We start from the raw sequence: 26,571 nt of genomic DNA, 5'->3' as shown, positions 1-26,571 counted from the left end.
TTGTTCGACCTTATTAAGTCTCTTTGATTACAGCAAAGCTTAAGGAAAACCTTTGCTGTCCCGAATCTAGACATGGGTGCTTTTTTTGCTATTGCCAGTTTAGTTTTGAACCCAGAAATGAAGTCTATCTCCATATGGATCTTACCAGGAAAACTCTTTTCTGAAAGCTTGAAAAAACTGCCAAAAGATCTAGTGAAAATCCATGCTTTGACAGAAATATCGGATTTCTCAGAATGCAGTTGCTCCTGTTCCCTAGATTTTATAGCTAAGAAATTAAATCGCCATCGAATTTTTGTCTCGTTCTTTTACGATCAAGAGCTTGTCCGAGAAAATATTATCCAAATGGAGAAGAAAGAATTCTGTCCAGTAAGGACCCTAAGTTTTATCTTCACAGAACGAAGAAATTGGTGGTACTTAGGACCTTGGTGTTCTGTTGAAATATCATTCTTGATTGAATATTAATGGCCTGCATTCTTTCTCAGGAACTTGAGTTTCAGAAGCACATTCCGTGGTGAGTGAAGACTGACCTCTCCTTTGAAGATTTTGGCCCATGAGATTTATAGGTCGCTATTTCTCCGATCAATTGTGCAAGCGAGTTATTTTTTGGAAGTACAAGTCGGTGTTTGTATTTGCATTACTTAAACTTTTATCGAAACTACTTTCAATCAGTGCAGTACCTTGGAAAAGTTTTAGCAGCTGGCATGGTGTTGGGGAGGAAATGTAGAGCAACATTTTTTTTAATCTCTTCACCTTGCTTAGGTGTTGAGTTTTGGGAGCCTGGGAGACTACAACTTTGGAGTACCCTCCAGTCTTTTTGGTTTTAATGGTTGGGTATTGGTTTTAATTTGGTTTTTCGGTGGTTATGGTGACTATTTGCTCTGGTTATTTTCTTTGGTACTGCGCGCCTGGGCAGGGGCATCTTGTTTTACTTTGATTTATCGAAAATTAGTCCATCACTATAAAGCACCCACTGTAGCAGTAGGGTCAGGCTTTTTGCCTTGTATCTACTGGAAATGAGTGCCAACCAGAGGCAGTATATAAACCTTTAGCAGCCTCTCTTATCAGGTAAGGTTAACAACATTGAATTCAATGTTGCAAATTTCTATTTCAAACTCATTACTATTAATAATGTTTTAGGTAGATATCACCAACCTTCCACCTCTCCATTCAGTGTGGAATTTGTTGTAATTACTGAAGGTAAATGATTTAATATTGAAAGTGTAACATTTTTATAATAAAGTTTATATAACATTTCCCAGTAATGAAATTTTTTGGAGTCAACGTCTGCATCCCTCACTTGGACATAAGGGCATAAACAAATTTTAGCTCTTTGTGTTGTACCTCTTCTTACACCAAATAGGTAGGGCACGTCGCCATAACCAAAACAAACTAGCTTGACCCACCTATCAAAAATTTGCTGCCGGTGAAAAGAAACTTTAGCTATATAATTACTGGATAAGTATATAAAACTTATTTTATTATAAAATGTCATTTTTAGATACTTGACAAAGAAACTTGTAACTTCATTTGAATAAGAATGTGTACAGTACTCTTATAAGATCATCTTGGTAAGAGAAAGGATATTTATCCCAAGTTGGGGATCACACATGTCAGTAGGAGTAAAATAACATTATATTTTTTGTACTTTGCTCACAGCACAGATGAAACGCCATCTTCAAAAACCATGGGTGCTGGAGCTCCGGCTACGATTAAGAGCCTTTGGAAGTTGTAGGTCCAGTGGAAATCCAGTATATAGTAGCAGCATCGCCAAGAGACAACTTCACATTCAAGTGTCACAGATCAAATGGTACTTCAAATGGATTCCAAGACATATATGCTGTAAGTACTAAGTATATTTAAACTTTTCATGCCTCGTGATGCAAACAAACAAATTAAGAACCCTATAAAACATATACCATATCATTGAGTAAAAACTTTGCCATTTCAATTTTATAACCATAATAGTGATGCCAATTTATAGCTTTAAATCCACAAAGTTATGGCTTTTTATATATTTTTACTTTAAAATGCCCGTTATGTATCTTGGATGTAAAATCTTATTGCTAATGATTATTGAACAAAGCAGTCAACTTTTGAAGTAAGTCATTATGGGTAACAACAAAAACCATCTTATAAAAAAGATAAGATGATGAAGATTCCATAATGGGCTAAATTTCCGACAAAACAATATTCCCATAATGGTACTGGCACATATTGCCTTATTGCATTATATATAAATACATGCATTACTATCAGTGGCATTGGTTGTTAGCAGATCATGGAATACCATACTTCAGTCACTGCTTGACTGATGACTGTTGATCATTGTTGATTTTGTGAATTAGCTTCAGCTATTTATAATTTGGCAGTTGAATTTCATTGTACTGTTTCTGGTTTTTTTCAGTTGACTTGTGAATTTCTGTTCTTAAGCACTTTATAATACTGCTAGGCTTACCACTCACCCTGGGTACAAGAAGCTATTAAATTTTGATGTCAGAAATAAATTGTTTAAAGATACTCAGCACTTCAATGGTCATGTCCAAGCCTTCCCATCCTTTCAATGTAGGAATAAGATGTAAAATGTATTTTTGTATGGTTACTTTATTTGCATGCTAATACAGATTACAGTACTGCTTAAGCCTACTAAATTTGGAGGTGATGATATTAATCAAGACCTCACGTGTTGTCTTGTTTGTAAACTGATAGGGGTCATTTTGAAAATTAAATTACTGTCATATTTTGCATGGCGAAGGAATATAAGGACAAAACAAGAGCCATTTTCCTTTATTTATAAGGCTTTAAATGTTTACTTTATTCATAGATAGAAAATTTACTTTGCATTTCAAGGAAGTCTGCTAAAATTATTTACAAAAAACTTCTGCTGTTAGTTTAAGAAGAAATTTTTCAAGTAAAGATGATGGAAAGTGAGTTAACATCTCTATATACTGGAAATGGTCTTTTTGTTTAAAGTTAGAGGAATAGATTGCTTTTTCCTACGTGAAGAAGCGAAAGAAACGTGATTAGTTGTCGGGTCAGAGTTTGATAAAGTCACTGTTGTCAGAGAAAGGGAGATTACTTAAGTAGAGATGACAGGGAGTAGCCATGATATATCTTTTGTCCTTGTTTGTAATAAAATATTAAAAGCACAGTAAAGCTAACTTTTTTATAACAGATTTGATATGTAAGCTACATGCTTTTCTTTATGAACTTATAGTTTTCTATTTTTTATTTCATTCTATCAGGTGAATGACATCAAATTCCACAGAGTTTGCCACATTCAACTGAAAGGATCTAGATAGTGCAGATTTAGCTGTGGGACAAAGATGCGGTCTAAAGCTCAAGAACTCTGAAGCAATGGAGCAGCCTATCTCCTGTTGTGCATTTAATCACAATGGCCAAATATTTGCATATGCAGTTTCTTATGACTGGTCAAAGGTATGGCTTTCAGTCTGTCTTCCTGTGTTCTGTTGTCTTCCTCCAGTAACTATCTGTGTATTGTACATTACTTTATGTTGGTACAGCATTATTTTTCAGTACTACTGCAATATTTTCCATATGGAACAAGTCAAAAAGGCCTTCAACTTGCTAAGCAGACTACCTCAGTGTTGAATACCCTTATTAAAAAAAGACATGAATAGAGATAAAAAAAAAACTAGTGAGGCTGTACGTTAAGCATTACACAAATTGCAGTAAAAGAAAAGCATAAGAAACATAAACACACAAACAGTAGTTGAGCAATGTCACAAAAGTCAAGAGCGTATTTTATCCTCTCAATAATTTATTTGCATAATCCACAGCACTGACAGGAAACCTGTTCCACAGTTTTTCAGCAAAGGAAATGAAATACTTACAATGTGTGGCAGTATAACAAGGTGGCACCTCAACAGAATGTAGATGATAATGCACTTCAAAATTCTAGCAGCACCAAAGCTAATAGCAGGAATTCTTTATAAAAATATGAACAGTGATCCTTCATGTTATCTGTCTGTATAATTCAGGCATATTTATAGACATAGACCAGATGGGAATTGAGGCAGTAAATGAACAAAACAGGGGAGAGGAACTCCAACATTAAAATGGTAATGACAATGGTCTTGCTGCAATTACACCCATTGATTTGTGAAGAAATAGAACCACCACCTCCTTCACACAGTTTTGTCTATAGAATAAAGATCCCAGAAGGCTGCAGACTTTCAAACAGGAGGACAGTACATGTTTTTATTGATAAAACTCTCTTGAAAAACAGTTCCAGGCTGCAAATTTGGGAAGAGAAAAGTTTTATGACATCATTAGATGGTTAAACATTTTTTGAATTACCTCAGTACCAGAGAAAAACATGTAAGCTTAATATTATTCAGAATCATTAAAAAACTGCAAAGTCACAAACTAGAGTTTCACTTATACAACTTACCCCGGTAGTTACATATAGCTGTCGTCTTTGACGCCACGGCAGTATTCAAATTCGGCGCTAGCGCTATCGTTATTAAAGGTGATCCCTCTACCCCGCCCTCTATCGGGTATCGGAACCGCCCCAAGAAACACGCCATTAGTTTTTTGCCGTGCCGAACCGGTAATACAGTTCTGCTGCTGGTAGTATTGTCAACAATTTGAACTTGTAATTCTTTTGGTGAAGTACTGGTTTGTTGTTCTTGCTGGCGCCAGTTATTGCTTTAGAGTTGTTCTTAGTTAGACTAGTATGTCTGATTCTGGTTCTAGTGGTATCCGGTTTTGCAGCAAAGGCTGCAAAACCAGGCTTGTTAAGCTTTAGTTTAGATCCGCACACTTCTTTGTTTTTCATGCAGGGGCAAAAATGTTCTGCTGATTTGACTTGTAACAAGTGTGAACTCTAACTTTGTCTGACTGGAGTGCTTTGGGGAAGTACATGAAGAAGCTAGAGAAAGATAGGATTAGGAAGGCCCCTTCTAGGTCTTCGAGGTCAGAGGTAGTCAAGAGGTTTTTGTAAATCCTATTATCCCTGCTCCCTGTAGTTCCTGTAGGTTTACCTACCCCGACACCGCTTTCTCCCAATCCTGATACCGTGTGTCAGTCCTTAATGCGTTTATGTCTACCATGCAGAAATGGGGGGACAATTTGCAGCGTTAGTAGACCGCAGTGATAGTGCAAGTGTTGTGCCTTGTGTAAGTGTTGTGGAGGAGGTAGCCGGCCCATTCACGCTCCCCAGGTCTAGGCCCTGTCACCCCAGGTTCCAGGGGAGAAGGCGATAAAGTCCGAAAAGGAGGTGAGTGGGACCTACTCCCGAGCAGTTGCCCCCTCAAGCAGTCCTGTTGCTTCCCCAGGCTGCCGGGCCCTCACCACCTAAAAGGTGAGGAGCGGAGAGTGTCGAGTGGATCCAGTTGGAGTTCCTCCTCCTAGAGGTTGGCGTTTCGCGACTCTTCCAGACCTTGAAGAGGTCTCGTCTGCTTTCTCCATTGAAGATTCCTAAGAAGAAGGCTCTTCTGAGGATCCTCCCCTCCCAGCTGGGCAGAACTGAGAGGCTTTCTTCCGGACTCGTCTCATTCTGCTCGGCGGAGCCTCCCTATAAGACGAGCTGCAGCTGAGAGGCCTGCTCCTTGGCGCCCAGCGACTCCTGTGGCTCCTGTTCCTGTGGCGCCTGCTCCAGCATCCGATGAACCTCAACAGCTTGTGATTGACGGAATTAACGCCCGCCTGACTGCGATTTTTACAGCTTTGTCCAAAGTCAAGCCCTTCTTTGGCTCCCCTATGATGCCAGCGGCGCCACCTCAACTCCTCGTTCATCGCTCGATGGCGCTCGCCAGCCGCCGTTGGCGCCACCTTTGGCTGCTGCACCGATTGCGCGCCTCCTTTGGCGCCTCCTCAGATGCCAGCGGCGCCGCTCGACGATCATGTCTGCCGCCCGGTAGCGCCGCCGCTTGCGCTTCATTGACGCCTCACTGTCGTGGTGGTAACTGACTGCCCTTCTTTGGCGCCACCTTCGGTTGCTGTATCAACTGCGCTCCTTTGCCCGATGGCTCTCAACAGGCTCAGCTCTTTCGTGACACAGCAAGAATATGTCACTAGCCTGCCAGTCCCCTTTCGTAACTCAGGCTCCCAGTTCAAGGAGACTTGATGAAGATGTTGTCCAGCTGGACTTATCCCCAATTTCTGAACTCCTCTCCGGGCTTAGAGGAGCAGTGTAAGGAGGAGAATCTCCAATGTCCTCTTCCTACAAGAAGCTCTTGAGAAGTTCTTTATTGAGAACTTCCTGATTCTGTTCTCGCCAAGCTCCTCCGTCTCCTGGGTCCCAGTACAAGAGGCCAAGGCTTCTGTTTCTTCTTGGACTTTACGTAAACTTGTCCTGTCCGTCTCGCAAAAGAAAGGCCTTAAGAAGATGGATGCTATTGGCCGAGAAGAGGGAAATTGGAAAGAACGCTTCTGTCTTCCCCCCTCCTCGGCTGTTCCTTCCGTGGAATCGGAGTTGGTACGAGACTGGGGAAATAAGCTTCCTGGGTGTGGCTGCCTCCGACAGGGGACTTCTCCAATCTCATGGATGCCAGTAGGAGGACCGCACTTAATTTCTGGTCTTCTTTACGTCCTCCGACTGGATCAAGTTTTTTCAAGAGCGATTTCTAGACTCTGAAATTGTGAGCTTCCTGGATCTGGCGCGACAGGCTCACAGGGAAAGATTAAGGATTTTAATCTTCCTTCTGAGCTCTTGGATGATGGTAGGAGTAGTGGATTGCATGGATAGGGGTATCTGCACGGTGCAGCAGAACTTGCCTCTTTATTTCGACAGGGTTCAAAAAGAGGCAACTTTGGTGCTCCTTCCTAGCAAAGGTGTTTCTTCAAACCAGAAGTGGCTCTCTTTGTTTTCTCCTTTAAACAAGGCTCATCTATTTCCGCAAGAGTTAGTTGCTGTAATTTCCCAGGCGTTAGCCCAGAAGTCAACCCAGGATCTTTTGTCGCAGTCTGCCAAGAAAGCGAAGAGGGCCTGCAGCTTTCCACCGCTTCTGTCTTGCGTGTTCGCCCCGCTTTCTCGTATGGACAGTATAAAGGAAGACCCTCTAAACGTGTTTTTGGCAGGGCCAGAGGAAAAGGCAAAGCCACGCCTAGAACCTCGACGGTCCCCAGAGAAGAAATGAACCTTTGTCCTCCATTCAGCAGTAGAGCCAGACTGCAAAGCTGTTCTGGCAAGAGTGGCAACAGATCTCGGCAGACCCTTGGACGATCCAAGTTTTAAAAGAAGGATATGCCATCCCTTCCTTTCCAAACCTCCTTTAGTGGAGGCTCCAGTTTCTTTTTACAGGCGTACTCCGCACAACTCCGCTGAACTAGACGCCCATCGCTCAGAAGTCCGAACCATGCTGGAGAAGGAAGCGATAGAACAGCTTCATGCCCCTCTTTCTCCAGGTTTTCTACAATCGTCTGTTCCTGGTTCACGAAAGCATCAGGGGATGGAGACCTGTCCTGATGTGAGTGCGTTTTGAATGTCTTCGTTCAGAAGACAAAATTCTCCATGGAAACAACTCAGTGGGTCTTGGCGTCTTTACATCAGGGGATTGGATGGTTACGATAGACCTCCAAGATGCTTATTTTCACGTCCCGATACACCCAGATTCAAGGAAGTTCCTGAGGTTCGTCTTCGAGGACAGGTTTATCAGTTCCGTTCCCTCTGCTTCGGTCTGTCAACAGCCCCGCAAGTTTTTCACAAGGGTCCTGTTGTCAGTAGCCAGACACCTTCACCTGGAAGGAATTCGAGTTTCCATGCACCTCGACGATTGGCTGCTCAAAGCTAAGCTTCTCGGAGGGAACTGTTGGAGGACCTATCAAAGACTCTTCAATTGCGAAGTCTCTAGGCCTCATTATCAATGAGAAGAAGTCTTGCCTTACTCCCCCAGTCAGCAGATTGTCTATTTGGGAGTGAGTCTGGACTCTCAGACTTTTCAGGCTTTTCTGTCCAACCAACGGATAGTCTTCATGCCTGCAGAAGATCAACGACTTTCTGCAGAGGAAGATTTGTTCCGTGAACGAAATGGATGAGCCTCAGGGGAACCTAACTTCAGTGGAGAAGTTTGTAAAACTGGGGCCCAAACCTGAGACCACTGCAGTTTTACCTGCAAGAGAAGTGGCCCAGGAAAACAGGTTCGGACTCCTTCACATTCGCCATTTCGAAAAAGATAAAGGAGTGCCTAGTTGGTGGAGGTCAGAAGGAAGACTGTCACAAGGACTTCCCTCTTCAGCTTCCGAACCCAGACCTAAGCTTGTTTTTCCGGACGCCCGGACAAGGGCTGGGAGCCACTATGGGGACAAAAGAAGTTTGGGCCAGTGGCAAAGAGAAGAGAGAAACTGGCATCAATCGAAAGGAACTAAAAGCGGTTCACTTAGCCCTGTTAGCCTTTCAAAAGAAGTGGAAGGCAATGCGTCCTTGTCCAGGCGGATAACACGCACGCTCTGGCATACATTCGGAAACAGGGGGCACTAACTGTGGTCCCTCTACGAGACCTCGAGGGAGCTTCTATTTGGACGGAGGAGATGGGGACCAGACTAGTAACGAGATTCATTCAGGGGAGAAAATGTAGCAGCATGGACCTTCTCAGCAGAAAGAACCAGGTCTATCCAACGAGTGGACTTTACATCCCTAGTTTGCGAGGAGCTTTGGGAAGATAAGGGGGACATCCGCTCATAGATCTCTTTGCAACCGACAAAACGACTCTTGCTGCCTCTTTACTGCTCTCCAGTTCCAGACAACCAAAGCGGTTTTCGGGATGCAATGTTCATGGACTGGTCGGACCTGGACCTTTATGCCTTTCCCCGCTCAAGATCCTGCGGCAAGTAATCTCGGGTTCTCAAGCCATCAAACGCGATGACTCTGGTGGCTCCATTCTGGCCGTCCAGGGAGTGGTTCCCGGACCTTCTAAACCTCCTGTCAGACTTTCCGAGACTTCTGCCAGAGAGACCAGATTTGCTCAGACAGCCACGACTTTCAGAGGTTCCACCAAAACTTGTCCTCTTTTTTTCATCTTGTCGCCTGCAGACTGTCAGGAGACTCATCAGAAAGAGAGGCTTTCAAGAGGCTTCTCGAAGCTATCGAAGCCAAGAAGAGAATCCTCTGACAATGTTTACCAGGCGAAGTGGACACAGTTTGGGTCCTGGTGTCGAAGAGAAAAGTGTCTTCTTCTTCGACGCCTATAGCCCAGATGGCCGATTTCTCTTGTTCCTCCACAGAGAGAAAAAGCTTGCTGTGCCTACCATTAAAGGGTATAGAGCCATGTTAGCTTCTGGTCTTCGACATAGGGGTCTTGAAGTGTCTTTGAGTCAGACCTTCAGATCTGATTAGATCATTTAATACGTCAAAGAGAGACCAGAAGAGACCAGTGGCGGAATCTGACGAGTGCTGAGATGGTTACGGTCTCAGTCCTTTGAACCGATGGCTAACATCTCCTTGAAGGATCTCACGAAAAGACTTTTTTTTGCAGCCTGCCACGCCAGGAGAGTAAGTGAGCTACATGATTGACAAAAAGAGTAGGCTTTGCTAAGGGGAAGGCAGTATGTATGTTCTACTCTGGTTTCAGCCAAGAACGAAGACCCGTCAAGACCTTGGCCAAGAGAGTTCGAAATATGACCTTCCCAATTGGTGGTCCCCAAGAACCCAAAGGTACCTCTGCCCCATGTGAGCTCTCAAGTTCATTTTCAGAGAACGAAGAAGCTCAGAGGTCCCAATGACCACCTCTGGTGCTCAGTTAGAGATCCTTCTGAGGCTCTCTTTAAGAATGCCCTTTCTTTCTTTTTTGAGAAGCCTGATAAAAAGAAGCTCATGAGCAGTGTGCTGACTCGGAGATGAGTATTCTAAGGTAAAAGCGCATTTAGATAAGAGCAGTTTCGGACTTCTGTAGCCTTTAGCAGAAACTTATCTGTGAAGGACTTGGTTAAGTCCACCTTTTTGGAGATGCAAGTCGTGTTTGCATCGCATTATTTAGTGGACGCAAACTGTTTTCAAAAGTGCAGCACGCTGGGGCCCTTTATTGCGACTGACACGGTGTTGGGGAGGTGAAAAGGAGTCCGCTCCTTAACTAACATTTTCACCTTGGTGTTGGGGGTTGTTTTTTGTTGCCTGAGATACATGATGTGTTAGTATCTTCCAGTTTTTAATCTTTGGTATTGGTTTTTATGGTATGTTAGGTGATCCCTCGTTTTGTTGTTCGTTGTACCGCGCCTCTGATCAAGGGCATCAGACTTGTCCGCACGCAGCCATGTTCTCTCTAATGCAGGTACTGTTTTTTTGTGTCCGAAGTTACACGGATCCCCTATATCCTCTCGCACATATAAAGGCCAGCAGACTACAGAGGCAGTAACCACTGAGTCAGCTACCTTAAAGGTAAGGAACCTATGTCTAACTTGTTGCAAGTAGATAATTCCAAGAATTTTATTAGCTGCCAGTGTCCCCACCTCCTCAAGGTGCCAATCAGCCATATGTAACTACCGGTGTTGTATAGTGAAATGAATTTTATGATAAAATAACGTTTCACTTATACTTACCCGGCAGTTACATAATCATAACCCTCCCCTCCTCCTCACCTGGGCAGTTGGGCAAAACCATGACGTGTTCTTGGGACGGTTCCGGTACCCCGATAGAGGGGGGTAGAGGGACCACCTTGTAACGAGATCTTAGCTGCCGAATTTGAATACTGCCGTGGACGTCAAAGACCACAGCTATATGTAACTACCGGCAAGTATAAGTGAAACGTTATTTTATCATAAAATTTCATTTTGCTGGAGTTGTGCTTTCTTTGCACCAAATATCACAACGGTATGTCCGCATTGCTTCAGTGTTATAGTAACAAGCACAAGTCGATAAAAATTAAAATCTGCAAAAGGTTCCATTAAGGTACTTTACTTTTGGAGCAACTGGTATGTTAGCTCACTGTATACAGGAGCAGTCCCGGTTTACGACGGTTCCGCCACGGCGCCCGAGGTTACGACGCTTTTCAAATATATTCATCAGAAATTATTTCCTGGCTGACGCATGTTCCGGAAGTTACACGCGTCATCACGCCGATCCGACGGAAGAAATATGGGCCCCAAAATGGCAGAATAATCATAATTTGAAGGTTTTTTTGATGTAAAACTCAATAATAATGCAGTTTACATCGTTTTCAATGCACCCAGAGCATTGCAAAGTAAGGTTTTTTATGATTTTGACGATTTTCGACGGATGTTTCGGCTTACGACGATTTTCGGGTTACGACGCGGCGCAAGAACGGAACCCCCGTCGTAAACCGGGGACCGCCTGTACTTGCAAAAACCTCTTCTGAGAGTAACTTGGTTACTAATTTTATAAATAAGAGTATATGATGGGCATAGTCAAAAGCAACACAAAAATAACATTTTTATAACAAAATGCATTTGAGTGCAAATCTATTAATCATATGTTGCCTGCCTTCTGTGCACCAATTTGCACTGTTTGACATTTACGACACTACTTCATCCCTCGTTCTTCAAGTATGCTAGAAAATACAAGAGTAGAGTAGGTTTGTATTGAAAAATATGCTTTGTGTTATAACAACATTTTCTGATAGGGTAGTCGCTTGTTTCGTCCTTAAGGAGTTACCCTTCCATAGTCTACCAGAACTCCTGGGTGACACACTAATAACAAAGAATTCTCTTTTACCTGGTCTCGAGGCCGGGTATTGTGTCGTAATGATAAACACTATAACACATGGTGGAGTATTTAATGGACTCAAAGATAAAAGGGCACTTTCCCTTATTTTCAGCAAAGCTGAACCCAGTTTTCCATCAAACCTACTAGAAGAAGATGCCCTTGTCACAGAACAGCAATATATAAGGGACATGATTCCAAAAATAAAATGAACCCTTTGGGTGCTTAGAGAAAACTTGATGTCGATATCTAGCACCATCTGTCGGTGGCGTCCCGAAATGTAACAATAACAAATAGACCTCCAGAGTTTGTCGCCCAGCTGGACAAGAAATAAATTGTATTTTGTCTATTTATTCTAAATAAATTGGTATGTTTTGTGTATTAATGCATTTTTTTTTATTGTGAATCAATGCTGGTTTAAAATGATGCTTGATAAGTTACCACAAGCTCACGTAATAGTAAAATGAAGCCAATATAATGGCCGGAATCTAAATGTTTGGCCCTTTAACTGGCCATTTAAATGTCGAGCCTTTTAATCGATCATAGATGTACACAAACGTGAATGAGTAATCTATGTATACGGATTTTTATTAGGCTACGATATTAATAGACATACTTATATTCATATATATAAATAGAGAAACAGATGAAGTGGGAAGAGAGAAAGGATGAAGATAGCCTAATCAAGCCATGCATGCCTGCGTGTTTTGGTAGGCTAGGATTCGTGGACATTGTTCCGGAAATTAAAAAAAATGCGTGATATAGGCCAGCTAGGCTTCGTGGACGTTGTCCGGGAAATGAAAAATGAGTACTGATTGATTTGGCAAGTTTATTTGGGAAAAGTTGAAAAGTTAGTACTGATTGAGCAATGTAAACTAAATTCCCATAAAACCAGTCATTATTATTTGTTCTTGTATTTCCTGTCATGTATTTGCTTCACAAGCACAGCTGTGCAGGTTAGATTACTTTTGGTTTTCTGCTTTATTTTTACATTTTTATCCAAGATAGTGATTGCTTTTATTTGTTTTTTGTCACTCACACAACTATGTAGGCTATGCTTACTGTGTAGGTTAGGTTGGTTTTCAGCCGGGAAAATTTTGAACAAGAATTACTGTTTGATCAATGGTTTGTTACCACTGATCAAACAGTAACTCTTATCTTGTAATTTGTAACAGTTTACATGGTTTGTGTCTATTACCTAGGAAAGTTCTTTTTTTTTTTTGCTTTTGCCTTTTATTTATAATTTTTGTTCATTTCAATCAACACCCTAGTGAAGGTGGGTCGGGTACTAAGGTTACCTTAGCATTATTAGAAGGGTTTGAAAATAAAGGCCATATACTTCTTTGTGGATAACTTACACAAGTGTAGAGCTTTAGTAAGCTATGGGAGAGAGGTGTGGGTGCTTGTGGCACTGTTCTGTAAATAGAAAGGGTCTGCCCAAGGAAATGGGAAGAGCTAAATGAAAAAGGAGAACTCCAACAATATGGACAAATAATGAAAATATAATGGTAGCAGTAACTTGGCAGGACACAGGCAAAGTGAACATGTTGTCGTTGTTGGCAATTCAAGTGTGATAGGGGTAACAGTAAAATCAAAAAAGGTGATAGAATTGTACATAAACCATCTGTTCAAGCTATTATAATAAATATATGAGGGGTGGACAGGTTTGATCAACTGTGTGCAACATATAATTTTAGTCAGAGGAAGAAGAAATGGTATCAGGTTATATGGCATTTTGTTATAGAGGTGGCTTGGTGATGCAAAATAGCTTATGGTATCCAAAATCCAAATAAAAAAACTAAGTCAGAGGAAATTTAGGAAACAGGTAGTAAAATGGATTGTTGAATGTTATTCAAAAGGCCAGTGATTGGTAAGAGGAGACTTGATTACCATTATCAAACAGACTCACAGGCAGACATTCATGAATAATTTGCAAAACAAAATCACAAGCCTGATTGTATTGTTTGGTATAAGAAACAGTGATCGCTGCTTGAAGAAAAAGGGGCAGTGCAGAAGAAGACAAACAACATATCATCAGAAACTTGTCGACAAAACCCCTTTGTGTGTTGTGCCGTGCTTCAAAATTTACCATACTGTAAGCAATTACAAAAAGACTTGTGAATGTAAAAAGCTATGCAAAACCAGTGGTTAGTTGAAATTTTGTTTCAAGAGTTTTCTGAATGAAAATTCCCATTTCATTTCTATATGAGGCTCATAGATGAAAGTACATGAGAAAATATACTTTTTTTTCTATATAATGCTCTGAATACTGTTCTATGTCATTCCTATGTCTTAACATCATACAAGAAGAGATTCTCTCTCATATTTGCGTATAATAAAAGTTGTGCTGCATAAAATAAAAGCTATATTGTAGATTCTTTCCAGTCTTTCCTTTAACACTACAAAATCTCAAAATATTTCTACATAAAAGGTACCTATTTCACCATAGAAAAAACAGTTTTTGTATTGACGTATTTGTCAAGAGATGGTTGCAAATTTGTTCCACACACCTTTTCTTTAGATTTAGTTCCCCCAAAAAATGCTGGGTCAAGTATTATGAATAATGCCCACCTAAGGATTTTTGCTTTATTTTTGCCATTTTTTACCATTTTTCTCCAAAACTTATCATGTTTCAGTACCATAATCACCTTTTAAGAAAAAAAAATAATGTCAGATATGGAAAAAGTAGGGTCTTTACTTACAGCAAAAGAAATATGAAGCCAATTGGAGCATTTTTATATTTTTATGAAGTTTTACGCATTTATGTGAAGAAAATTCCAAATGCAGACTGACGCACTTTAAGGGTTAAGGAAATTAAGTCAGTCATGTACACCCCAAAGTGTAAAAGTACCGCATCTGGTAGCCAGCACAAGACCAGGAAGTCATTACTCTTTCATGGTCAATACAGTGTGGTATAGTGAGAGCACCAGCAGTCTGAAAACGTGGCTTTTCTCTGTTTTTTCATTAGTGAATATCATGGATACATCTAAAGAAGCAAGTTAAGTGCTTAAGTTTTAAGTTATGGGTAAAATTTTAGATTTAGACTTTTGGAATTGGTAATTAATTTGTGTGAAAGCCAGAACCCAGCATTTCTTGATAACACATGATTGGCCCTTTCTCATGATGCTGATTGCCAGTTTTTAGAAAGTGCAAATTGTTTTAGAAAATTTTTTCATTCTAATTAGAGGTGTTAATTAAAATGTTCTGTAATTTATCATTAATATAGAAAATCTTTTTAGAATATACGATGTCTGCAATAACCTAGGAAGTAGCCTACATCAGATTAATGAGAATAATTTGGACTAGATTAATAGTGGATGTTGGCTGTAGCCTATAACCTGGTATTACATATCCTAAGTGTGAACTGAATAACCTGGATTGGGTAGCAACCTAAATTAAGGTAAGTAAGAACCCTATAAGAAATACCCTATTATGGGCCTAGGCAAGAGTCTAGCATAGACCAAGGCCCTAGAATTAGATACTAGCAACAATCTGGGCAAGATAAAATGGTAGTCGAGCTGTAAGGCTACATATTAGTACAATTTTTTGTTTTTTATAGGCTATACACTTAAGCATGATCTAAATAATCCAGTCTAGGCTAAGTGATAATCTTTTATGAAGCATCCCATTATTGGACTGATGGTAGCCTAGCTTTAAGGCTGCATATCAAGGTAGTTGTGTTTTATGTAACCCATACCCTTAATTGTGAATTCAATAATCTGGATTAGGCAATATCCTAGATTAGAGTAAGTGAAGGTTACATATTATTGAGTTACTGTTTTGTATAGTAGACCAAATAGCCTAGGATTACATATAAATAACAACCGGAGTTAGACAAAAATGGTAGCTTAACTGTAAGTTGCATATTAGTGAGTTTCTGTTTATATATAGCCTATACGTTTTAAGAGTGCTCTAAATTAATCTGGATTGGGCAATACTGTATACTAGGTTAAGAGAGAATATTTTAAGAAATATCCTATAGCAGTAGTTTAGACCAAATAGCTCAGGATTAGATATAATAGTATCTGGGATTGGTCAAATGGTAACTTAGTTTGTTACGACTCGGTAACCCTATCATATATTAGTGGGGTTCTTATGTAGTGGGGTTCTTATGTAGCATATATCCTTAAATGTGATATAAACCTAAACTAAACAGTAGCCTAACCAGATTAAGGAGGAATCCTTTTTTTAAGGGAATATCCTACTATTAGCATAAAACAGTAGTTGAAATTAAATAAAGCAAAGGCTGAATATCAGATAAAAGGTAGTCTCGGCCAGATGAAACAGCAAACTAGATTATAAGAGCGTTCTTTCCTGTACATTTAAAATTAAATTTCACATACCCCTTGCAAAAGGACTAGCAGTGTATAAGTAATATAACCATACAGTAAACCCCCCGTATTCTCGTTCTCACAATTCGCAGATTTTTGTGTGGAACATATACTCATTAATAGCAGAAAATTTGCCCATTCGCGGTGTTTTTCACTGAGAAACATTCATTAATTACTGTATTTTCATGACTAACTGCATTTTTTGTGATAAAACTATCAAAATACTTAGGTATAAGCATTGTTGGGATTTTTTTTTTTTTTTTGTGTTTGAAATATCAAAATAGGCAGTTCTAAGTGATTTTAGAGGGGTTTTAAGTATTTGCAGATTTTAGCTATATAACAATATGGTAAATATAATATATATTACAGCTATACACTTGTAATCAAATTAGCCTGTAATATTAAATATACTGTCCATATAAGGACTGCAGACAATTGGTACTATCTAGCTTCTAATAACTTGTTTTATCACTATTGTACATGGCCGCCATTATGCAGGACCCTCGTTTTATCACTACAGGGCCGCCATTATGCAGGATCCTCAGCTCAAGTGTTCCACAGCAAATTGCAGAGTTTGTTTTTTGCCAGTGAGTACGGCCCATACTACCTGCCATGAGCATAGTCCTTGTAAAAAACAAGGAAAATTTGGTTGGTCACCAGATATGTGCAAAATTTGTAGTGTTCTGGCAGCAAGGTTTAAGGACGAAACAATTTGCTTTAAGCTGTCTCAATGGGTCCTAGTGTTCAGTAGGGGTGAGGAAGGGGGAGATTATATCTTTCCAGCAGAACTCCAGAGCAGATATTTAACCCTTTCTGAGGACAAGATTTATGTTTGGCCCAAAATCCGGTAACATCAGTCCCTGGTACCTCCCAGGTTAGCCCCGTGGAGGAAGTAAATGAATCTTGAGGAAGTAAATGAGTCTTTACAGGAGGGTGACATTCTTACTAATGAACATGAAGTGGACATTGCCACTGAAATGGCCCTGCTGAACCCAGAAGGATCAGGGACAAGTTTCAGCTAACTATGGGAGAAACCTTCCAGAAGGAGTTCTATCCCCCATGCAGCTATCAGTTGCTGAAGAGGATCTTTCCCCCAAAAGGGATACAGGCAGTCCCTGTTAACGGCAGGGGCTCCATTCCCAGCTGAACGCCTCTAACCAAAAATAGGCGATAAAAGCGCCACTAAACCACTTAAAGGTGCCGTGGACCAGTTGTCAATAACTGGTTATCGGCACCAATAAAGCGCTTACTAGTGCCAAAAATCTGGTTAATGATGTCGCTAGCCCAGTGCCATTAACCAATGCCGCCGGTAAGCGGGGACTGCCTGTACTAGGATCAACCTAACCTCGATTGAAATGACTACATTTTCAGAGGGGTACAGTAACTTACCCAGAACCTCTTCCCCTTTGTTAACAGGCAGTTTCAGTTCAGTTGTTGAAGCTCAGTGAGATTGCGTAAGCTCCCCCAAAAGGGATACTGTACACATTTTGCAGAATTTGATCAATTTTGTAAGGAAATTATGAGTAACATCAAAGATGTCCTTGCCACAATATATAAGGGACATGATACATGATTCTGAAAATGAAATTAGGGCAATTACGTCAGTCATGTACACCCCAAAGTGTAAAAGTACCACACCCTGTAACCGAAAAGTGAGAGTGGATACAAATGCTGCCAAAACAAGGTCTCATGTTAGAATTCTGACTAGAAACAATAGAATGGCCAGTTCGGACTGCAAAATTTCAGATCAAAAGATAATAGCGGCTCCAATATTGCCACAACAAGACACTCCCCATGTAACTTCATTTTTACATTCTAACCCCTTCTGTAAGGACCTATTTGAGGACTCTGTTGTGGCTCAACTTAACGAGCAAGCCCGCCAACACAAATGTACATGTACGCTCTTCTGGGAAGAGGGGAATTCAAAAAATAAAAACCCAAAACTCCCCTTTACCCAACCCCAAAAGTTTTCCTCAAAAACAGGTAGGTGGTCAGAAGAGACAACGCCCTACAAAGGAACAACAACAGCAAGGAAATCCTTTTCACAAGGTCCAAAGACCCTCTTTTAGGGGAAGATGAAAAGCAACACCTGGAATGCCTATCAAGGGCATAGGCAGGGGAAGAAGTGTATACCAATAGGAATTGTATGGTTGAGGGTCGGTTTCAACGACACCGCAGGCAATGGAAGTCTTCCCCTTGGGGACACAGCATTATTTTCAACAGGCTGGGGTGGAAATGGTCTCAATCCCCCCCCCTCCTTTAAAGGGGTTCTGGAGCGGCTATGGTTTACCCAGGCAACCCTGCGTTCGGCCAGTTTTCTAGTCAGAACCTACCAGTAGATGGCAGTAAGCTCTAACAAGAGAACTGGGGGAACAGTACACAACAAAAATGGCGGACAGACAAAATCTGTCGAACCGGTGGTTGTTAGCGGTCATTTTTACACAAATCTGATCACAGTTTCAGCAGGGCAGAACGGCACTGCGCGCCTCATCCGCTTTTTGACTGATTCCTGGCAGGCAGGTATATTCTGACGAGCAGTAATATCGCACTGCGCACGCTAACAGGGGTTATAAGGGGGGAAATTGTACCCCTAACATCTAGTTATCAACGATTTACTATCTTAACCACTGTTCACACGGACCACTAAAATCACCTAAAAGGCCACTTTTCATCAGAAACAAATGCAATTCATTTTCATTGTCACATAATTTCACCAAATCAATAATAGTCACTGGGTTTGCAGCGGCAAATTGAACATGAGAGGGATGAGAAGACGCCATGTTAACTGTTTGAATTCTGTGCTAGAATGGTTGAGCTGGGTCAAGTCGCTAGGTCGGGTAGGGCCGTGGTTGAACTACTTACCTGTGCGGATGGATTTGGTTGTTGCACGGTTACCCGGATAAACGATAAACTACCCTGGGTTCTTCCAAAAAACCAAACCCCGCTCTGGAAGATTACATGCAGAAGGCCATAGAAAAACATGCACATATTTGCCACCAAGCACATCTCTTCAGTGTCCCCAAAAAGGATTCCTCCGAACAAAGAGTGATCCTCGACCTATCAACATTGAACGAGCACATTGTTTGCTAAAAGTTTCGAATGACTACTGTTGCCCAAGTATGTTCAGTCATTCCAGTAGGGACAGCTTCTTTAGATCTGAAAGATACATACTGGCACGTCCCTATCGCCATTCCCTTCCACCAAGATATGGAAAGATACGTACAGGTTCAAAGTCATGCTCTTTGGGCTAAACATTGCCCCAAGAATTTTTACAAAATTCTCGGTAGTTTTTCGAGAACTCAGACAAGAAGGAATTCAACTAATAGCCTACCTAGATGACTGGTTATTCTGGGGCCCACAAGAAAAGAGTGCTTGAAAAACCTAAGAGCAGTGGTCAACAGACTCCAGTTAAAAGGTTTTGCAATAAATTGGAAAAAATCCCACCTCATGCCCAGCAGACACTTTCAGTGGCTGACACTGTGTTGGGATACTCTTCACAGCCTGTTGTCTCTCCTCATCAATACTCAGAACAGAGTAAGGAGAGACCTCAAAACATTCTTTGCACAGTCCAGAGTTTCCAGGCAGCAATTAGAATCTATGATGGGCCTGCTGCAGCTCGTATCAGTAATAGACCCAATGCTCAGATTGCAACTAAAAGTGAATAAATTCTGGCTATTGCATGCAAGAAAAAAGATGTGAGACCGGCCTCATCAAAAGAATAAAAAAATTGGGGAGATATTTCAGCCTTGGACCCAGAAGGAATCTCTGGCGAAACAGGTCACCCTGACTCCTCCGTCTGTACGAGTGACAAACACGCAGATGTCTGATTGACAGGTTAGGGAGGACATTGGGAGGATCATCAGGTGGCAGGGAGGTGGTCAGCTACTCTGAGGAATTGTCATGCCAGCTTCTTGGAGCTGATGGCTGTCTTTTTGTCTCACAGAAAACTCAAACCTCCAGAAGAGACACACATTTTGTTGGTTCCAGACAACATGACTGCAATGTCCTGCATCAAGAGTTCGGGATCACGTTCACCTCCTCTCAGTATGAAAATGCTAGCCATCCTTTGGATGGTGCAAGCAAGGAAGTGGTACTTGTCTGCAATTCACCTCACAGGGTCTCTCAACATAATAGCAGGCTCTCTATCAAGGAAAACGACAGCCTCAACAGAGTGGATGTTGGACAACCACTCTATTCAAACAATAGCCAACATGCTTCCACAACCGGAAGTGGACCTGTTCGCCACATACGAGAATCACAAACTCCCAGTGTATGTGTCTCTGAACTTGAACAGTCAAGCAACACCAAGAGATGCCTTCCTACAAGACTGGAACAAATGGAGGACTATATACCTTTTTCCTCCATTGTTTTAAACGTTTTGAGCAAGCTTCTAACCTTCAAAGGAACAGCCCCAAATGTAGCTCCAAATTGGCCAAACAGGCATTGGTTTCTATTACTCCAACAACGGGTGAAGAGATCAATTCCACTACCGTCTGCTGTTCTATCCTAGACGGTAGGAAAGTCTTCTATGTATCCTTCTTTCTGAGCCGAGACCTTCACATGTGGATTTTTTAAAAATTGTCTATCTTGAAAATTACTCACCCAGCATTTCTAGGTACCTAGTACAAAAACAACGGACGTCATCTGTCCGACAATACCAGTTTGTATGGAAGATAGGTTAGATTGTATCCATACTGAGATCCCAGTTGAGATTCCTGTGGAAACACTTTTAAATTTTCTTATGTGGTATACCTTTTTAAAGACAAATGACAAATGCCTTGCATTTACAACAATCATGGTATTCAAGGCATCATGAACGGAACCCTTACTTTATAGATTCGGGATTGACTCTAGTATAGAAACTGTCACTTCCCTTCTGCGGTCTTTTGCACTACAGAGACCCGCTCCCAAAAGGCTTCTAATTACTTGGCCCCTGAACAAGGTGCTTAGAATTATATCAACCCCTTCACCTCAGTTCAACGGACCCAGTGCAACCACAACTCATTTGCTGCAAAAGGCGATCTTTTTGATTGCGTTAGCATCAGAAGTTCATATTAGTGAACCGGGCTCTGTTAGAAGGGGACGATACATCATGCAAACAGCTGACCATCAATTATTATTGTCCACTGGCCCATCATTCTTGGCCAAGAATGGGAATCCTTTAAGAAGGAAATCTATTCTCATAAGAAAACTCAGTTTAGTAGACAAAACATTATGCCAGGTTCAGGTACTTAAGGTTTACCTAGATGTCACGGCAAACATCCCAAAAGGTCTGATTTTCCTACACCATACCACAAATAAACCACACTATACAAGGGCTGAGAATAATTTTAGTGTCCCTCATTAAAAAGGCAAATCCACACCCCTTTCCTAGGTCACGTGATATTAGGAAAGTACAGTAAGTACGTTGTTGGCCTTCTTCAGAAATGTCTCTTTCGAAGAAGTCTCTGAATGTACAGGGTGGTCATCGGAGACAGTATTTTTAAAACATTATTGCCACAACCTTGAACAAATTCGACTAGGCTGTGTATCAGTAGGTGGTATGGTTAGTCCTGACCCCATAGATGCTGCAGCAGAAAACAAGGGGTCTTCCTAACGGGTGGGTTTCCTGACTATCACTGTGGGAAGGTATGACAGTACTGCAACCAGACCCAACATGCTTAGGTAAGTCACTGTAGAACTTCACCCTAAAAACATGAGTTTGTGTGTAGATTTTGTTTTTTGTTAGCAAAACCTGAGGGGTATTTTGAATAAAGAATGGGCCTTGAAAATTTTGGCTTGACCTCGGATCAGAAATGTTTTTCTTTAGGTTATTGGCATTAAAACTTGAGAGCTAAGCTTTTACCACTGTCACTTTTAAAGCTCCTTGAGGATTGTAAACAAGCTTTACTCACACTATCAAAAAACAGGTTTTGGACGTAGGAAAATCTATTTTTAGTCATTGTTGGGAGTCCTCAAACCCTCCATGTCCTTTGATGAAAGGTGGCGTAATTTGGGGCAAGGGATCATCCTGCACAACCAACAGAAAGTAATGTGGTTTCTCTGGTTCGTGTGCCAAATTGTTTGTCGATTAATATAGGATCATATGTGATGCGCTGACACCCACTCTCTGGGTAGGGTTTGACTGCTGAAAAGTGGGTTCAGCCACAAAGATAGAAAGTGCCCTATCTTTTTGAGTCCATTATATGCCCATCACATGTTATAGTGTTTATCATTATGACAATACCCAGCCACAAGACCAGCTTAAAGAAAATTCTTTGATATTAGTGTGGTCACCATGGAGCTCTGGTAGACCATGGAAGGGTAACTCATTGAGGAATCGACAGCGACTGCCAAAAATAGGTTTTTCCTACGTCAAAACTTTTTCTATTTTTTACCGTAGCCCTATTAATTATACATTGCCTGAAAAACAATTTATGGGGGAGGACAAAGGAAGGACCAATCATTGAGACATTGCAAAACTATGCTGGGTGGAATTGAGGACAATAAGATTAGAAGTCAACTCTCCTACCAGTAAGAGGTTTGTATTTGTTACCCAAGAAGTATTATGTTGGGGGGGCATGGTAGGAAAGATGGTTTGTAATGCAAAGTAGATTGAAGTGAATGGCACCAACCATTCACAAGTAGTTTAGGCTTGAGAACCAGTACTACAGTATGTTGTGCCTCCAAAGTGCCAAAAGATGGGAATATGAAATTTTGATTCTGTGGATGAAGAGGTAGCAGTGTGATCCTTCCCTGTCTGACCAATATGTGTTCTGTCCCATTTGAGATTGTGCATTTACAGATACAGTCATGATAGTGCGTAAAATGAACAAACCTTCTATGTCTCCGTAACTAAGTCCGTACATGTTAAACTAACTTTTTATGACAGGTTTTTATCATCTGTGTCCTGTTTTATTGTCTCAGTGCTTGTTGAATTTTTCTGAGAAATGTTCTTCAACGCCATGATTTTTATTTTTAACATATGTATGATTACATGTTGATGAACTATGGATTTATGCTGTAGATCTCTTAATTCAGCACTTTAATACGAAGGTGATCAATTATCATGAATAGAAGTCTTTTCAAGGAAATTTAGCTGGAATCTTTAGCATTTTCAATTTATTATTTTTTGCTAATATTTTTCATTCAGTTGTAGACCCTTAAGAGTTTATATTGTGAAACTAAAAATAATAATGAAGAGTGGAATCAGTTAAAATTTGGCTGTCATATTGTATTGAAAAATATTACTGACAAATTTAGTGGATTGCCCTTTCATTTCAAGATAATTGGTCAGGGAAGTTATTGTAGCTCACACACACACACTGTTTTTGCATTTTTCATAATGTGAATCATTGATGATGATGATAATAATAATAATAATAATGGGATTAATGATTTTTCTTTCAGGGCCATGAATTCTTCAACCCACAGAAGAAGAATTACATCTTCCTGAGGTCTTGCTACGAAGAGTTGAAGCCTCGTAGCCGGTAGACCGTGTGAACACCATGAAAAAATTAAACATTTGTATTGTTGTAACACTGCATTTCAAGTGCTCTATTTCCAGTATTTTTTAGAAGTTTTTTCAATAGAAGTTCAACAAATGTTTGGTCTGTGTTTGATCAAAAGATTTCTCCTTTTCCAAATGTTGGATATCCATTGCATGTTGTACAAGATTTTGTAAGTTTAATTGAATTTTCAGTATGGCGTAAGTGTTGTTATATTGTTCATATTTTTTGCAGCATTCTGTAAGATGATTGCTGCTAACACAACCTGTTAACCAAGTCAGCAGGAGGTTTTTATAAGGAAGATCTCTGTTTGTATGATTGTGATCATTAAACTTGTTTTATTGATAGAGGAAGCTGTATTATGAAATATTATTTTCAAAATGTAATTTAATACTTAAACATAATAAATGTTTTATAGAAATCTTTTCATATTTGGAACAACCACAAAGCTATGTTAAGAAAGTCATATTAATCCTAAGTTGTTCCTATGAAGATACAAACATTTCTATGTTATATGGATATACTTTCAGCAAAAGTACTGATTCCTACCAGTCCTAGAAGCAGTATCCAAGGTACATATTACTGGCAGCAAGCGAGTAAATGTTGGAAGAAATTACCCACTCTTGACTATTTACTGTACAGAACTTTTTTGTGCTGCTGGACTCTACTGTGTTGTTGTTGAAGTGCTTTATTTTCCCCATTCTGATTTTCTGACTCCTTGTTGATGACTTTGGCTTTAATTTTGGTGTTGTCTGTAATTTTGGTACAAATGGTGATGCCTTACTCATGAAGTGTGGGAAAATTTGATCACTGAAGATGATGGTTCTCAAAGTCACCAAGTTTCTCTCATTCACCTGCCCAGTGGAAGAAGAATGGGTTGAATAAGACGCGATTGAAGAAGGCGTGCTGCCCTTTGTTACAAGACACTGCTTGTGGAATGGAGGAGTCAGTTCATAAGGTTGCTTATGGCTGATTGCCCACTGGATCGTACAGAGGAGGACCCATAGAGCTGTTTCTGTACTGCTTGTACCTCTCCAGAGGTGAGAAAGAATGAGTCCACACTTCCTTGACTATCAGCCACCCTGGCGCTTCAGAGCCAGCCCAGGACACTCCTGTGATCAGTCCGTGGACCATAATTGCTATGACCATGTACAGCCGATCGAGACCACAGGTCTACCCCAAAGCCAAATCAAAAGTCCTTCAAAGAGAAGGCACGGTGGCTTACCCATACAAAATGGGGGAATAAAAGCACGTTAAAGAAGAAGAAGAAGAAGAAGAAGATTGGATGGTTGCGTGCATTTTTGTTATCTAGGTTGGCCTGCCTGGCTAGTTCTAGGCCCAAAAATAGAGAAGTTGGTGCTCAGTCTCCTTCGATGCCCTCAGACCATGACTTGGTGTCAGGGACTCTATTCTAAGCACTCTTCATCACAGTCTTCCAAGCAGAGGCAGAGTTGGTAGATGGAACTCCCTCTGTCTCTCTGTAAGCTTTGGGGGAATTGCTGGTAGAGCATTACCATCTCTTGGTCTAGTTGCAAGAATATTGCTGTCTTCTGAACTGGTTTTCCCAGACTGAGAATCCAGGTTCTCAGTTTTCTTAGTGAATCTGCAAGAAAGCCAAAAGTGACCCTGACAGTTCAAATGAGTGGTGTGTCCTCCACCCCGTCACTTGCTTACTGCTAGTTATCCAGCTTCATTGATTGGACCAGCTTTTGCTGATGTCATAAGTTGTAAGTTTGTAGTGTATATTATTTGTCAGTCCTCTGATAAGGGTATTCCGCTCTTCTGGTTTGTGTACTTGATGCACAGAATTCTAATCCTGTCGAAGTCTTCATCTATAATAGCCTCTCTCCATGATCATCTTGGCCATCGCACTAGTTGACTTCCTGTCACCTTTACATCTACATTTCTTTAATTGCTACTTTCCCATTTCCTGTTCATACTGTTTGCGAGTCTCATTGCACTGTATCTGCTACTTCTCACATGCTTGATCTTCCAGATAAATTCCAGCTATAAATATCCAGTTAAATTCCAGCTATGAATATCAACATTTTGTAATCATCCATTTTTTAGAAATTCCTCTTTATCTTTTTAGAAGTGCCAATATCAAGGCTACATTAAAAAAAAGCACAGTTCATGAAACCACATCATAAATTTTGTGCTGTTTAATTATACAACATTTCCATTTATGAGCCAGTCAGCATTCTCAGCTTTTTGGTTGGTGGCTTCTCTCTGCCCTACCAGCTGCACGATTCAGCCAGTCAACAATCTTTCTACTTCATTTGGTTGGTGGCTCCTTTTTCTGTTCTTCCAGTTGTACCAGTAAGGGAGTTGCCAGTCTTTCTGCTTTGTTTGGTTATTGGCTTCTCTTTCTGCCTTTTCAGTTACACCAGTCAGCAATCTATCTGCTTTGTATGGTGGCTTCTCTTTCTGCTGTTCCAGTTGCACTAGTCAGCAACCTTTCTGCTCTGTTTAGTTGTTGGCTTCTCTTTCTGCCCTCCCAGTTGCTCCAGTCAACAAAATGTCTGCTCTGTTTGGAAGATGGCTTCTCTTTCTGCTCTTCCAGTTGCACCAGTCAGCAGTCTATCTGCCCTGTTTGGTTGTTGGCTTCTCTTTCTGCCCTTCCAGTTGCACCAGTCAGCAATCTCTCTGCTCTGTTTGGTTGATGGCTTTTCTTTCTGCCCTTCCAATTGCTCCAGTCAACAATCTGTCTGCACATTTTGGATGATGGCTTCTCTTTCTGCTTTTCCAGTTGCACCAGTCAGCAATCTATCTGCTGTTTGGTTGGTGGCTTCTCTTTCTGCCCTTCTAGTTGCACCAGTCAGCAATCTTTCTGCTTTGCTTGTTTGGTGGCTTCTCTTTTTTGCCCTTCCAGTTGTACCGGTCAGCAATCTTTGTGCTTTGTTTTGTTGGTGGCTTCTCTCTCTGCCCTTCCAGTTGTTCCAGTCACCAATCTGTCTGCTCTGTTTGGATGATGGCTTCTCTTTCTGCCCTTCCAGTTGCACCAGTCAGCAATCTATCTACCCTGTTTGGTTGTTGGCTTCTCTTTCTGCCCTTCCAGTTGCACCAGTCAACAGTTTATCTGCTATGTTTGGTTGTTGGCTTCTCTTTCTGCCCTTCAGTTGCACCAGTCAGCAGTCTT

At 40.9% G+C, this 26,571-nt stretch overlaps 1 pseudogene; it reads left to right on the top strand.

Annotated features, from left to right (window-relative positions):
• LOC136841555 (protein Rae1-like) overlaps positions 1-23,532 on the top strand; it is a 47,497-nt pseudogene extending 23,965 nt beyond the window's left edge.
• Positions 23,533-26,571: the final 3,039 nt, after the last annotated feature.

The sequence above is a fragment of the Macrobrachium rosenbergii genome, chromosome 9 (genome assembly GCF_040412425.1).
Source record: "Macrobrachium rosenbergii isolate ZJJX-2024 chromosome 9, ASM4041242v1, whole genome shotgun sequence".
NCBI lineage: Eukaryota > Metazoa > Arthropoda > Malacostraca > Decapoda > Palaemonidae > Macrobrachium > Macrobrachium rosenbergii.
The sequence above is the reverse complement of the archived record's forward strand: the minus strand, read 5'-3'. Positions and strand labels throughout refer to the sequence as shown.